Source organism: Apodemus sylvaticus, chromosome 9 (genome assembly GCF_947179515.1).
Source record: "Apodemus sylvaticus chromosome 9, mApoSyl1.1, whole genome shotgun sequence".
Taxonomy (NCBI): Eukaryota; Metazoa; Chordata; class Mammalia; order Rodentia; family Muridae; genus Apodemus; species Apodemus sylvaticus.
Window position 1 is genome coordinate 103,744,150 of NC_067480.1, and position 12,556 is coordinate 103,756,705.

Sequence of the window (12,556 nt, forward strand, 5' to 3'; positions counted from 1 at the left end):
AGCTGAGCATGCACCCAAAGGCACTCAGCTTAGCGGGTGGCCAAGGTTAGTTGCAAGTATAGATGACAGATGATGTTTTCAGCTAGCATCCTTTGACTGTGTTTCTGGAAGATAACTAAGTTGGGACTGAGTCGGGACCTTGTTCTTTGAAGGTGCTTGCTCTAACATATTTCCTGAACATAAAATCATTCTAAAAGGAAATCGATGGTAAATGTCCTGAACCAAGGAATATGGTAGTGCAGAATGGCGTGATAGAGAACATGAATGGAGGTAAATTTCAGATAGCCAGAGTGGAAATGAGAACAGAATATGTTGTGACTAGGAAGATATATACCATGAGTATACTCGGATAGTGGAGGCTTCGAGAACATCACGACCTCAGCTGTTCAGCAAGGCATTCCTTTCTAATCCTTTTATATATCATTCCAAATATCAGCTTCTCAGACCTGGCTTTAGAAAGTACAAATCATAGAACTGAGTTCCGGGATTGCTGTCTTTGTTTGAGGGAAGAATATAGACAGCAAAAAGAGATCACTGAAATACGGGAGCTGTAGCAGAAGCCACGGGACGTTGTTTTCTGGGCATTAACTGGTTCCCATTCATCTCTGTGTCAGTCCTCTTGATCAGAAGCCTAGGCACTCAATAGGTTTAATAAGAAGATGTAACCAATTGTTCTTAGTTGCTAATTGGTAAGGACTGGAGGAAGTGTTCAGTTCACACATAAAGACCAAGGTGTGTCAATGCTAAGAAGGCCCGGAGGCTGCGAAGTCACCTTTTGTGCCACAACCCATAGTCTGAAGGAAAGAAAGCAGGGAGTGCCCCTTGTAGTGACTGGAGATGCCTGTATGCTATGTGGCAGCCATTTCTGCCCTGCAGGAGTTTGCAGCATTTTGTTGTGGTATCTTGAGAGTATAGCTTTCACAGAGTATAGCTTACCCCACCTATAAACACTTGTGATAATAGATCAGGATTGGTTCCTCAGTTTTAAAATTAGTACACACCATAATTTGGTATTGTTTTTGAATTTTTTAAGAAAGTGTGGTTTTTTTTGGGGGGGGTTCTCCTTCTCCCCTTTGACCTCCTTTTCTCTTTCAATCACATATCCTTTTGCAAATCTTTCCTCAGCACCCTTTTTTACCCCCTTTCAGTCTCCTTTTTAACTCTTTTAAGCCTTTCTCACATTTAGAAACACACACACACACAAACACACACACTACAGGCTAGGAGGACGTGGGGTTTTGTCTTTCTGAGTTCGGGTTACATCACTTAATATTATGCTTTTCCCATCCACCCATCTTCCTGCAGATTTCACTTTTGTCCTGGCTAAATAAATTTACTCGTTCCACATTTTCACTAGTCAGCCATCTGTTGGTAGGCACCTAGGTGAATTCCATCTCCTTGTTATTGTGAGTTGAGTGGCAGTGGACATGGATGTGCAGGAATCTCACTGTCAGGATGTAGAGGCCCCTGGGCAGATGTTGAGTTGGGTCATGTAGCTGGACTTTGACTATTTTGTGGGTTCTTCTTTCTTCTACCCTTTCAACCATCTAACACTAGTCAGTAGAGAAAGAAGGAGAGAGGAGGGGGGGACAGTAATAAATGAGGTGACAATATCATAGACTATTTAAAGCTGATTAGGGGCATCCAGTTCCTTGAGGCAAATTTGATCTTTGCCACCAGGATATCTAATTTCTTCTTTTTGTCTCTTTACACACAACTATTGGGCTAACTGCCACCAACAGCATCCAACCACGAGCTGGCTAACCATCTACTCCTATCAGGGCTCTAGTATTTACATATCCAACAAAAAGTTCCCAGAACTCCAACTGTCACAGGCAGAAACTCTCTGCAGGTGGCAATACCACATCCCTGCTAGAGCCTGAGGCAAATCACAGTCACCTGCTGTGAAGCAGCTCCATGTCCTCACACCTGGGGTTAAAACTAAAACATATTTCCATCATATTTCTGTTGATTTTTAATTTTTTATTTCATTTTTTACACTCCATATTTTATTCCTTCCCCCCTCCTCTCCACCCTCTGACTATTCCACATCCCATACCTCCTCCCGACCTCCCTGTCTCCGTATGGATGTTCCCCCCCAACCCCCCAAATTCTCCAGGTCCTCCAGTCTCTTGAGGGTTAGGTGCATCATCCCTGAATGAACACAGACCCAGCAGTCCTCTGCTGTATGTGTGTTGGGAGCCTCATATCAGCTGGTGTATGCTGCCTGTTTGGTGGTCCAGTGTTTGAGAGATCTTGGGGGCCCAGATTAATTGAGACTGCAGGTCCTCCTACAGGATTGCCCTTCTCCTCAGCTTCTTTCAGTCTTCCCTAATCAAACAACAGGTGTCAGCTGCTTCTGTCCATTGGTTGGGTACAAATATCTGCATAGACTTTTTCACTGCTTGTTGGGTCTTCTAGGCCTGGGAGGTGGGAGACTGTAAAGACTCAATGGGGGAGGGGGAATCTTAGATGAAATGACAGACAGTAGGGAGAGGGAACTTACAGAGCCCACCTCCAGCAGGAAGACAGGGCATCACATGAGGGAGGGGGGCATCCCGCATTCACAGTGCTGACCCATATTGTGCCTGCCTCTTTGAAAGAATTATAAGGATGGAAATGGAGAGGAGCCTGAGGAAAAGAAGGTCCAGAGACAGACCTAACGTGGGATCCAGCCCAAAAAGAGGTCCCAAGTCCTGACACTATTACTGAGGCTGTGGAGCACTCACAAAATAGAACCGAGCATGACTTCACTCCAGAAGATATTTCTGTGTTTTTTAAAGAAACCAAAATTCTCACTACAGGGTCATATGGTGGTTCTATTTTTAATCCTTTGAGAAGTCTCCTTACTGAGTTCCATAGTGGCTGTCCCCCACTAGCAAGGTATAAGGAAGGCTTCCTCCTTCCCTACATCCTTACCAGATGTGCTCAAGGTTAATATTTTAAGTAGTGTGATTGATGTAGGAGAAGCTTGAAGTGGTAAAATAGATAGATATAAAGGATTTACTAATAAACTTGCATAGAAAATGCTAAGTTATATACAGTAGAATGTAGATAAGGGAGCACCACCCCATGTGACTGGAAGATATCTAGAATAAAGACCAGACTTGTTAGAAACGGTAAGAAAGGAAATTCATATAAAGTTTAGAGTTGCTGAGAACGTTTCTGCTGATGTTTATTCATGAAGATTGACCTCCAATTAGGCTCCATTCCCGTGAGGAAAAGACACAGTCCTGACTTACAGTCAGCCATTAGGGCCATTCCCCAAAGAACCAGCCTGTAAGGAGCAGCTCCAGGTCACAGAATCACTGAGTTCTGCCCGCTCTGTCATTAAGTTCCCTGTGCTCTTACCAGGAAAAGTCATTAATTCTGCCAGGTGGGCAAGATGAACCTGGGTAACTACTATTCTAAAAGAACAACACTGTGTACTTAAGAAATAACCTAGCCATATCTTTGCTGTGTTAATCTCCTGTTTGCCCAAGTGGCCAGACTCGGAGTCTCCTGTTTAAATTGTTAAGTGTAAACTGGGCCTGAGACCTGAAGGAGACTGAAGGATAGGGCTTTGTCGGGAATGCACGGGCCTAAGGTGTGTATAAGTTATTGAAACCTGTGCGTGGCCAGCTCCTCGCTGGGCATTAGCCAGAGCTGTGGGCAACTGTAGTGAAAAGCCTTTTCCTTTCTTCTTTCCTTCTCCCTGGGAAATCATACGAGTCCTGAGATGCCTACTTGGGATAAAGATCCAGATCAGTCCTATCAGCCAGTAAACACCCACATCCTGCGACTCATTTGACAAAGTCCCTAGAGGAGGCTCAGCTAAGCCCCGAGCTGGTGGCTGCATCACTGCATGGCTTGAGTCCTTATTGGTGCTCCTCTGTGCTCCCTTCCTGCACTGTGATCACACAATTGATTTGTACCAGTTTTGTTTCTGGTGCTCACTCAGCAGCTGCCTGAATCTCTGGACTGGATTCGTTTACTCCAGAATCTCTTAAGAGTCCTGCACTGCCGCCATGTTTCCTCCCCACATTGCTGCTGGCCAGGTTTCTTTGAAGCTCTGATAAGTGGTTGTGCACGTGCTGCTAAAGTGACCTTGCACCTACACCGGCAGTGAACACCTGAGAGGGTGCCTGTCCCCAAGCTGCCTGTCTCACCAGAGGGGAGCTGAGTCTGCTTGCCTAAGCTCATTCCTAAATTTTTGATAATTAATTTGGCCCTGGTTCATGAAGTTGGTTTATTATTACTACAAGGTCATGTAGTAGGAGTTTATGCAAGAGATTCGTATTTTATAAACTAGTTTTGAATTTCTATCATTTTATATTTTAACTAAAAGTAATTTAAATTCTTTAGCTTTTATGTGATTTTTTTTTTTTTACCTTAAAACTTCATGGTTCAGTTAAAAAAAAAAAATCAGTAAGCTAATACTTAAAACTGCAAGAGATCTGTTTTTAAGTTTGTTAAACAGCAGGATTGTGACAAAATAGAGATCCTTCCCTCACTTTCCTCCTTTCTTTCCTCTGTTCCTCTTCCCCATCAGGGGACTTCCCTCAGACTGCTCTTCCTCCTGTGAGCCTGGTGCTGCAGCCTCCCCGTGCTGGGATTGTGGGCATGTGCCACACCTGCCTTCCAGTGACTTCTAAGACGCTCTTAGCTGTTCTTACAGCACTCCACGAAGTGGCCATCATGTCTTGTTACATACATTACTGTGCTCCCTGGATTTCTTCCCTGTCAACGTTTTGTTTCATCAGATAGCATATTATTTCTTTATGAAGAGTTTTAAGCGATTATGGCTCCTCTTTTTCCTAGCCTTTTCTCTTTAAGAATGTGGAAGGAATGTGAATGAAGTCACAGAATCGTGCTCCTCAGCTACCCCTAAAGGTGATCTAACCACAGTAGCAATCACTGTGATTATTTGCCACGTCTTTTCCGCAAGGACGGCATGATAATACTTGTCTAGCCATTGCGCGCGCATGCGCGCGCGCGCGCGCGCACACACACACACACACACACATACACACCACCACCACCACCTCCCAGTCTCTGTGAAGCAGCAGTCAAGTGTAACATACTGATGACTTATGCTATCTCCAGAGAAAGTGCACAGAGACGGGCAAAGTCTACATAGCACGTTGGGTCCTGAGTTGATTTTTTTCCTCAACACCAAAGTCCACATAGCAGTGTAAGATATAAAAGATACATAGGCAGGGACGAAAACACACAAAGTAGGCTTTTGCCAGTTTTCCTTTATATGGGGGGGAAACAAAACTAGAGGAAAAAGAGAAGCTACTCTAACCCAATCCAAACCAGAACCAGAGTCAAATGAAACTTCACACAATTACAGAAGAATTACCAACCTGGTTCAGAAAAGTTACTTGACATTAATAGAAAGAAAGGAAGAAATATCTTTTTTTTTTTTAAGTTTTGTAAAACTACAACAAAAGTATCGAAAGATTATGTGGATGTGGATGTGATTCCCTAGAAAACCGTGGCTGGAATCATAGGGCTTGTCCGCACTGGCAATGGTTTTAACTACCACAGTTCCACCTTCTGGTGAGAGGAGGGACAGGACTTTCGGATGTTTTGTTGATACTGCACTTGAAAGTTGGGAGAAGAAACCTTCTCCCTCAAAGGTCGAATTGAGTCCACTGAAATGTGACTGTGCTGTTTCTGTTACCTCCCTGCTAGCATAACAGCAGATGGGGTTATTTCCTCATAATACCTAAATATACCAATTAGAATTTATAATAACGGGAAAAATCAGGGGAGGGTGTGTCTGGTTGATAAGTTTTCTCAATTCTTGAAGAGATAATAATGAGAATTTGTAACTCATAAAACGAGTCAGGTAACTTCCTGAGAACATTTTTAAGCCCCCCCCCCTTTTTTTTGTATTTTAAGAAGGATCAGTTTTCTTATCTGTAATTCATACAGCAATATTAGTACTTAAATTTTTTATTATTTTTAATTTTTTTTTTTGGAAAAGGCTTCAAAGGAGCTGCCCTAGGAGAGCCTGATGGATGTCCCATTTTCATGTATTTATGAGCTAAAAAGGAACCAAATCGTTTTACTTGATAGTTTTCACTAAAGCAGACAGGGCCTTTTTACTAGTTAGGTCAAGGCAACGAAGAGCTCTTGGGACAAGTGTCTTTTATCATCCCTGCCTTTTAAAAGATCGCCAATGTGTTTCAGAGTTGTGTGTCCTTTAAGAGAGGACTGTGGATCCTTTATCTGGCTGGTCCTTGCCTCTGAGATGAATGCGCTTTATCCAGGCGCTCTGACTGAAGGCCCTTTCTAGCTTTTTCCTGAGGGTCCCTTTCTCTGAAGACAGATTGGGCTGCTGTCTTTTGTGAGTTGGCTTCACTGAAAATCACAGTTTTCAAGAGACATGATGTAGGGAGGAGTAACTCTCAGCTGTTGTTGGAATAACCATCGAAACAAAAGACTAAGAAGGAACAGGATGAACGCAATAACACATCCCATGTACACACGCAGGATGAGAGCTATCTGGGAGTGAGCTTTGATTCCAATTTATCTAGGTATTCAACAGAGAAGGGTACAGTTTTTAAATGACAGGACAGACATAAACCACCGACTTTCAAGGGGCAGGACCTCAGGAACCCCGTAACCGAGGGGCAGACAGAGGCTCATTATTGAAGCTTGCTCTTGTTTATCCTCTAGTTACCATTTACATTAAGGGGTGGAAGTCTTCAGGGGTCCAATATCTTTTCTCTGGTTGATTCTGGTTCTATCTTATATCTCCATGTCTTGTTTTTGGGATTTAAATAAAGGGAGGCTGAGATTGTTCATGGTTCTGTTTCCCACTACTTGCCCTTGGTCCAGTGCCCCTATGTATGTGGGCCGCCATTTTTGGCTCCCTAATTTTGCTTAGCAGCCTTCAGAGCTTCTTAATATTTAATGTATGAAGCTGCCCAGTCCCCCAGTTCCCTCCCTGCCAAAATGTCACCTCACATGTCTTTAAATGGACTGCCAGTTCCTTTACTTGGTCCCTACTATGCAGTTTTGAACCTCTTAGCCCCGTCCCCACTTCTTGCTCTTCTAGACCCAACATGCCGCCATCTTCTTTGCTAAGTTCACGGAGTACTCTCACTCCTTAGCGTGCGAGACTATCCATTTGATGCTGGAATTTCTTCACTGTGTGCCATCTCAGGTTGTAGACTGCAGCAGACAGCACTCTCTTATATACGTCTCTGTCTTTAGGATGTCTTAGCCTATGGTTCAAGTCCAGTGCATACTTAGCGAACTGAGCCTCTGTCACAGGGACGCCACGATGATTACTCTTTATGGTCAGGTGATTGGATTGAGATTTAGGTAGGATATTAGTCAATGCATTTTTCCCTGTATCCATGAGGGCAGTTCCCCATACAACAAAAGGAAAGACCTACTCTGATTGTGGGCTTTATTTATTTTATGTATATGAGTACACCACCATTGCTCTCTTCAGACACACCAGAAGAGGGCGTCAGATCCCATTACAGATGGCTGCGAGCCCCCATGCGGTTGCTGAGTACTGAACTCAGGACCTCTGAAAAGACCTCTTAAATGCTGAGCTGTATCTCCAGCCCCCTGGATTTGAGTTTTAGCTCAGGTAAATTTAACAAAGCCGAGCTCTCTCTCTGTGTGTGTGTGTGTGTGTGTGTGTGTGTGTGTGTGTGTTCATTTGTTTTTAATCAGTTAATCCCTGTGTGTAGCACGGGTCTGCCTTATTTACCTTTGTCTATTCCTTGAGCACCTCCATTAGTTTTTTTCTTCCCAATTCCTGTTTTCCCTGTCTACTTATTTCCTTCCATAGGATAGTCCCCTGAGAAGAAGATCAGTGCTCCCTGTGGGTCTGTGGTAGGTACCAAGCAGTAAACACATTTCCCAAAGCAGCAGAAGCCCAAGGGGACCTAGTAGCACAGGCATTTAATCCCAGTACTCTGGAGGCAGAAGCAGGCAGATCTCTGTGAGTGCAAGGCTAGCCCATTCTACATAGTGTGTTCCAGGACAGCCAAGGCTACATAATGAAACCCTGTCTGAAAATCACGACAACAGAGAGAAAGAGACAGGCAGCCAGACAGCAAGCACAGCGCTGGGGAATGCTGGGAGGATTGTGTGACCCAGAGGAGAGGCTGCCTCACCCTTCCGCATGTTCCGCATGTTCCGCATGTTCCGCATGCAGGACTTAACCCAGGGCACCCGGATGCTTCCTGTTGCTCATCATTTCCTTGCATCCTATTGTTTCGGACGCTTTTTGCCTCACAGGGAAAAAGTAAGGGGAACTGCATTTATTCTTAGATGGAAAGCAGAAAGAAGAAGGGGGGGGGGAAGAGGGAGGAGGGGGGAGGGAAGAGGGAGGAGGGAGAGTAGGAGAAAGAGGGAGAAGAGGGGAGGAGGAAGAGAAGGAAAAGGGGAAGATAAGGGGGAGGAGGAGAAAGGGGGAAGAAGGAGAGAAGGAGGAAGAGGGGAAGATGAGGGACAGTGGAAAGGGGGAGGAGGGAGAGGAGGAGGAAGGGGAATAGGAAGAAGAAGAGGAGAGAAGGAAGAGGGGGAAAGGGAGAAGAGGGAGAGGCGAAAAAAGGGGGAAGAGGGATAGGAGGAGGGAGAGGGGAAAGGGGGAGGAGGGAGAGGGGGAAGAGGAGGAGGAGGAGGGAGAGGGGAAGGGGGAGGAGGAAGAGGGGGAGGAGGAGGGAGAGGGGAAAGGGGGAGGGGAAGAGGAGGAAGAGGGGAAGAGAGGGAGGAGGAGGGAGAGGGAAAGGCAGAGGAGTATTGACAGTTACAGTAGCTGCCTGTGAAGTGCAGTTATCAGGCCAAGTGTCTGACTCAGAGCTTGGACAAAAACAGTTCAGCCCTCCGTCTAGGCTTAACCGTTTACCTCCCTGGCTGGCCTTACTTGGCCAGTTGATCAGAACTTGGAGTTTGATTCCTTATCTCATCCATTACCATCTCTTACGCATAGTGTGGATTTAAAGCATTTTAAAAGGTGTGTGTGTGTGTGTGTGTGTGTACATTTGTGTTTATGTGACAGTGTACCTGTGGATTCAGAGGATAGCCTCCATTCTCTCCGGCCTCCATTTTGATAATAGCAGTGGCATGTGCTTGTCTTGGATTGGGGAACCCAGGAGTTAAGGCTGCCTCTGCTCTGCGTGCTGAGGCTCTAACCCAGGGCTCAGGCATACGAGACTCTATACTGGGCCGTCTGCCGACTCAGAGTCAAGGGGCGTGGTGTACACCAGCTTCTTCGGACCCTCAGACAAGAACAGTAGGAAGTAACATGGACCAGCCACTGTTGGCAGAGTCGCAAATCTGACTCTGGTTTTTTTTTTTCCTTCTCTTAAATTTTTTAGAAAATTACATTCCAGGGGTTAAAAGTAAATTCCTGGTTTTATAAACACTTTCCTTTATATTAGCAAGTTATTAATTAAAAAAAAAAAACAACAAAACACCAGTAATCCTGTCTTGAGACACAGAATGTTTGTTCTCTGCTGGGAGCTCCAGGATTCCCTCTTTCATATTGCCAAGGAAACCACTGAGGTCTGCATAGCTTTAGCAGGGAAGTCAAGGTCACGGGGTCAGAGTGAGAGGCAAAAGGAAGATGGATACACGGCCTAAATTCTTGTTTTTCTTCTTAGTTTTTTTCTTTTCCCAACTTGGTTTAATGTGATACAGTATTTTCCTTTTGAAGCATGGTTAATTTTTTCTTTTCAATCATAGTGTAAATATAATGGGGAGAAATGACATTTGATTCTGAGAAGTTTTCTGGTGAGGAGAGCTTGGTGCGGATCTACTGGTGCAGCAAGTTGTGAAATTCCCTTTCTGTGACATAAGTGTTCAGAATCCCATCCCAGCTTCAACTGTCCTGGAGGGAGGATGACAGGAAGTGGGATGTGGGACGTGGGAGGACTCTGTCTGGCAGGATCAGGCTGGATGCCCCACCCTGAACACACAAAGAGTGTTAACCACTGTCCTGTGGGCAAAGACGGAAGATCAACACAGCAAATCCATTTATTTTGAGAGATGAAGCAACTGGCTGAGCTGCACTAGTTACAAGGTGTTATTGTGTTACTCGGTGTCACTAGTTACAAGGTGTTATTGTGTTACTCGGTGTCACTAGTTACAAGGTGTTATTGTGTTACTGGGTGTCACTAGTTACTAGGTGTTATTGTGTTACTCGGTGTCACTAGTTACTAGGTGTTATTGTGTTACTAGGTGTCACTAGTTACAAGGTGTTAATGTGTTACTGGGTGATCCTGGTCAGGCTCCCTAAGAGTAAGGCTGCTTCCTGGTGACACTGCAGACACAGGGGAAATGCACAGGTGTAGTTGCACAGTGGGCCCACCAAGCACCAAGTAGGTCTTACAGAGTCAGGTCTGTGCCTTGGAAGGAGACTGGGAATCTGGATTGGGTTCTAGTACACAAACAGAAAATTACAGCAGTGCTTTCATTTTCTTAGGACACATATATATGCCTGTGTGTACCATGTATGTTCCCGAAAATGTCCTGTGTGTGTGTGTGTGTGTGTGTGTGTGTGTGTGAGAGAGAGAGAGAGAGAGAGAGAGAGAGAGAGAGAGAGAGAGAGAGAGAGATATGGTAATGTATGCACATATATATGTCCCTGAAAAGGCCCTTGAAAAGTATTTTGCCTCTGAATTACAGCTAAGACCTTGAAAGGATTGTCAGTTAAGAATTGTCAATAAAAGATATCTTGAGGTAAATATGCAGTAACTATTTTGTAACTAACAGAGCAGTAACACTTTTGTAACTGCTTTGGGTAGTTACAGATTTAATAAATGCATATTACCTAAAATCATTTTCAAATCACCTTTTCCCACCAAAGAGAAAATATTTTGAAACTTCCTTTTACTGTGGTACAATCCATGACTCTTCCAATGCTCTTCTGTGGGATTTGGGAAGTCAAACTAAAACTTGAGTTTGTAAACATGGAGTACTGGATTACAGGAGTTCATTTTTGCCATGTCCAGCAGTTCCTTAAAGGGGCAGCCCTTGAGCCTGCATCCGTGCGTGTGATGCCAAATGTATGTGTGAGTGTCCAGAGACCTTGTGACTGGCAGAAAGGTGCAGGCACTAGGCCTAGAAACAAGTAAACTTAGGGCAACACTTCCTAGGGAAATGTTTTCATTAGGCGCAGATACTTTTAACACTAATAAAATCAATTGCAATGGGATAGGACTGTGTCTTGGTGATAGCTTTCCTGCTAAGCATATAAGGTCCTGGGCTTGATTCTTGTTATAATAAACAAAATAGAGAGGTTATAGAAACACACACACACACCTGCACTCACATAAATGAATGTGTAAGTATCTATTCAACTTACATAATATAGTAAGTGACATTTAAGCCCCAGGTTTGGAAATAAAGACTTACCAAGCTCAAGGTTTGCTTCAATGTGTCATTAGGCTTTTCTTGTACAGTTTTGACCACAGGCTTCTGTTACTTTATTACTTTATGCTCTGTGTTTGCTTGACATTTCGAAGTCCAATGGCATGTGACTCATTCTAAAGAATTTGGAGAATTTACTGCAGAGATGGCCAGGTCCAGGGATTGTGCCCTGAGTAAAGGAGGTGGGGTTCTGGTTCTTAGCTTTCCCAATGCTATGTGACCTTTAAATACAGTGACATCCAACCCTGAAATTATTTCATTGCTACTTCATAACTGTAATTCTGCTACTGTTATGAACCATAACGTAAATATCTGATATGCAGCATATTTGACAGGTGACCCCTGTGAAAGTCCCCAAAGGGGCCACAGCCAATAGGTTGAATACCGCTGTTGTACATCTCTTCTTTGGTTCCTTTTCCTGTGAGCATCTCAAAGTAATACAGTCCTGACTTGCAGAAAGGTAAAAAATCTGGGACTGTCTCTGGCCCTGTGGGCCAGCCATCTTCTAGGCCTGTTGTGGCGTTTGTCCGTGGAACACAGATCTTGTAGTGGATAAGTTATTACTGAACTGTCCCCGTGGAGCAGACTAGGTGGGGTCTCCTGAGAGACTTTACTACGTCTAGTTCTAAAACCTCAAGCTGTGGTCAGGTAAGGGAACACAGGAAGTTGTTACAAGCTGAATGCCAGTCTCACGGTAGTGTTTTCTAGATTCTCCACCACAAAATATAAGTTGTGAAAAAGATTTGGATAGAGGTCTCCTAACCTATGCTTTAATTTTTAAAATTATTTAAAGTAATTATAGGAAGTTATAGAAATAGTACATAGAATTCCAGTTACTATTACACCTGCTTTCATTGATGGGTTTTTACCAAGTGCCTCTTGATCTGTTATGTGTTAGACACTGTGAAGACAAGCAGGAGGTAAAAATGCAACTCATTGTTAAGGTGGCCCTGGCTATGTCAGGGTTTATGAATAAAGTCAGGATAGTACTTATATTTAAAAACCGTAGGCCTATCCTATTGTAGTCCAGGCTAATATTGAGATGTTAAAAAGTAAGTAATTCTTGTTGAAAGGCCAATGCATCAATGAAGGGGGCTTAAGAAGAGAGAATGGGGGTTAAGGGAGTGTGGCGCGGTGGTGTGGGGGAAGAGGTGCCCAGGTGGGCCCA

At 44.1% G+C, this 12,556-nt stretch overlaps 1 protein-coding gene across 9 annotated transcripts in view; it reads left to right on the forward strand.

Moving 5' to 3' along the window:
• Window positions 1-12,556, forward strand: part of Dst (dystonin) — a 397,313-nt gene that overhangs the window by 190,783 nt on the left and 193,974 nt on the right. The gene's annotated exons all lie outside the window — the stretch shown is intronic.